Consider the following 3,277-nt stretch of genomic DNA (forward strand, 5'->3'; position numbering starts at 1 on the left):
TGTCCACATTTGGAGATAGTCTATTTCGATTTCTTCCTTGATGATTGAATGTTCCTTGAAAATGTTCTTTGGCGTATGAATGGGCTACTATCGTTGTGTGCCCTCTGTTAAGACAATATAGATCAACATCATGTAAAAAATAAATGCATATCAAACACAGTCTGCAAAGAACTACTTATTGGTTAATTTACAGAAATATTTACAGAATAGTCTATCTAGGCAGAATAGTCTATTTTTCAGAATTGTCTATGTACATACTAATGAACTGTTTCCAAAATATTTTATTAACACTTAACAAAAACAGTTTAATAATAAATGAGACAACCAAGCAAATAGACTATTTCGAATCACAATGGCATGGAGATTGACCTATTTTCAAAAAAAGTCTATTTGCAAAATAGTCAATTTATACCTAGGCAGAATAGTCTTTTTACAGATTGTCTATTTCCAAATCCCACAAATTACAGCAGGAATACAAATTAATTACCTGCGTCGGTTAGCCGAATGTCGTTCAATGCTTTCGTCCTGCGTTCTCCTGTTCACAAAAACAAAATGTAAAACAAACACATTTGTAGGCTGTGTTTTTTGGTATAATCGAAAAGAGGATATTAATGAACAAGACTATTTCAAGGGGGATACTTACTGCTCCCAGGCGTTGCTTTATTTCCCGATTGCGCTGCGTTGGTGTCCATAGCTTCAAGAATTTCACTTTTTTGGGAGTTTCTTCGGTTTTTTTTTTTACCCAGGGAACAAGACAATATGGTTGTATCGCAGATTTTGGTGGGTGAGTGAGTTTAAGAATTTGGCAGATTCAATTTTTCTACTCATAGGTGTTGTCACCGGTGTAGTCGTTAGCAAATTTAGGTTTTGCAGTGGGAGTTATGGAAAGATTAGGGAGAGCGAGATTTGGGGATAAAATCTCACACGTTTTAGCAGTTTATTTTCCTGATTTCTAGTGATTTTTTTATTAGACATAACGTGGCTTCAAGAAGGCTATTTAGATTTTGGTGGGTGAGTGAGTTTAAGAATTTGGCAGATTCAATTTTTCTACTCATAGGTGTTGTCACCGGTGTAGTCGTTAGCAAATTTAGGTTTTGCAGTGGGAGTTATGGAAAGATTAGGGAGAGCGAGATTTGGGGATAAAATCTCACACGTTTTAGCAGTTTATTTTCCTGATTTCTAGTGATTTTTTTATTAGACATAACGTGGCTTCAAGAAGGTTATTTTCGTAATTAATTAAAATAGTGGGTTTCCTACCAATAATGAAAATATGGCTGGATCCCCCATTATTAAAAAAACACTAGAGGGGGTTATGACTAATAGTCCCATCAAAAAATGGACGTAATGGATCGGGGAATTTGAACCCGACGTGAATCGAACACGCAACCTTCTGATCTGGAGTCAGACGCGCTACCATTGCGCCACGGATCCGGTGGTATGAACTCTAACTTCGAGGTATAATTAGCTTAACTCCAGTTGTGGATAAAACACGCAATAAAATCGTTAATAGATATATATATATATATATATATATATATATATATATATTAATTAAATATTGTAAATGTATGAAAAATAAAGAGAAAATAAAAAAAAATTGGACCGTTAAGGATCGAGGAATTTGAACCCGACGTGAATCGAACACGCAACCTTCTGATCTGGAGTCAGACGCGCTACCATTGCGCCACGGATCCGGTGGTGAAGACTAACTAACGTGTTTAGTATATATTAACTTGAATCAACCTAACAGATCATATTACTTTGGTTGAAAGCATGAATGAAGAAAGCCCTGATATACGATTTCAATTCTATCTTCCAAACCTATTGTTTTCGAAAAAATCTGAACAAGAAAACGGTAAAATGTTTGATGTGTATCTTACAGAACTTGACAACAAACATGCGGATATCAATATGGAACGAAATGCATTCAGGCGATGGAGGAAATATCAAATAAATACTGTGCTTGGAAGTTGGAATTAATCTATCCATCTGTAAGATCTACTAGCAAGATATTCATTAATATATTTATTTATTTAATCACGGTAATATTCTAACTGTGAAATTCCTTATTTGTAAACCCTCATATGATGAGCGTACATGAAAACCCTAAAGGCGAGTATATATTCATGTAATAACGTCAACAAAAACATGAAAATGAAGACATGGGACCTTATCGGATTTTCGACTTTCATGACCACCGTCCTGCTGTCTTAATCGACCAATACCCTTTGCAGGATCTAGGTTAGCGTGCAGTTGGGCATCGTAACCCGGCTTCCGGTTCATCCCGCATCGCCAGTTTTGCATACAAAAAATGGTCCACTTGGAGGTCCCGATTCCATGGTGCGGCTCAACAAAGCAGCCGCACCGTCCTACCTAATTAAAGTCTAAGAACGGGTCGAGGGCGTTGCGCCCCCGATGCCTCTAATCATAGGCTTTACCTAATAGAACTCGCACTCGAGCTCCAGCTATCCTGAGGGAAACTTAAGAGTTTGATTTCTCATAAGATGTCGAAGGAGTTCTAAAAGTAACATCCGCCGATCCATGGTCGGTATTGTTATGGTCGTAATTAATAACTGAAAGAAACATTAAGAATGAAGTAAAAAGGAAGGAAAAGATGCATTCACAAAAATCCGATGAGGAGACTGTTAGTTTGGTGGCCTAAATGAATTATTTAATTCAACCACTTAACCTTCTTCACCTGAGGCGGCCCATCAACAAAAAGGCCAACTCACTGAAAGACCACTTTCCGTCAAATCCTTTAGAATTTTCCAGAACCTTGATCTGAACCGTTGATTCTGTTTGTTTGATCTTAGCCCTTCATTTCAGGGTTTGAACCCTTGCCTCTCTCATAAATGAGTCGTTCTCCTCTCTCTCGTTGCTCTGGTCGTACCACCGCATTGAATGCTCTTGGCATTTTAAGGTGACACCCATTTGACTATGACGATGGCGTTTCCTTTGTTATTCTCTGCTTTAGAAACCAGATTGTTTTTCCATCTATAAAGTAAACCCTTTGTGCGAGAGAGGGGTAAGAAATCAACTCAGACTGAAATCTCTTCCAACGGTCTTCTTCTGTATTTAATTTTCTCTGTTCTATGTGATTCTGTGAGAAAATACCTTGAGTGAAGGTCACGAGTGATGAGAGTTCATCCTCTTTGAGTTTTGGGGTTACTGGGCGGGTTGACTAAATCTGGGTGATTTCTTGTCCGATCTAGGAATGTTGCCTTTGAGTGAGCTTGTGATGTTTGTTGGTGCCACCGCCGGTGGGATGAGATAGAGA

The 3,277-nt window shown here is 38.0% G+C and overlaps 2 non-coding genes across 2 annotated transcripts; both read right to left on the bottom strand.

Annotated features, from left to right (window-relative positions):
- Positions 1–1,359: 1,359 nt before the first annotated feature.
- Positions 1,360–1,431, bottom strand: TRNAW-CCA (transfer RNA tryptophan (anticodon CCA)). The gene has a single exon. It is a non-coding gene; the product is annotated as a tRNA-Trp (tRNA).
- Positions 1,432–1,622: 191 nt separating this feature from the next.
- TRNAW-CCA (transfer RNA tryptophan (anticodon CCA)) lies at positions 1,623–1,694 on the bottom strand. Its single transcript has one exon. It is a non-coding gene; the product is annotated as a tRNA-Trp (tRNA).
- Positions 1,695–3,277: the final 1,583 nt, after the last annotated feature.

Source organism: Erythranthe guttata, chromosome 8 (assembly GCF_056151865.1).
Source record: "Erythranthe guttata isolate IM_541 chromosome 8, IM_541, whole genome shotgun sequence".
Lineage (NCBI taxonomy): Eukaryota > Viridiplantae > Streptophyta > Magnoliopsida > Lamiales > Phrymaceae > Erythranthe > Erythranthe guttata.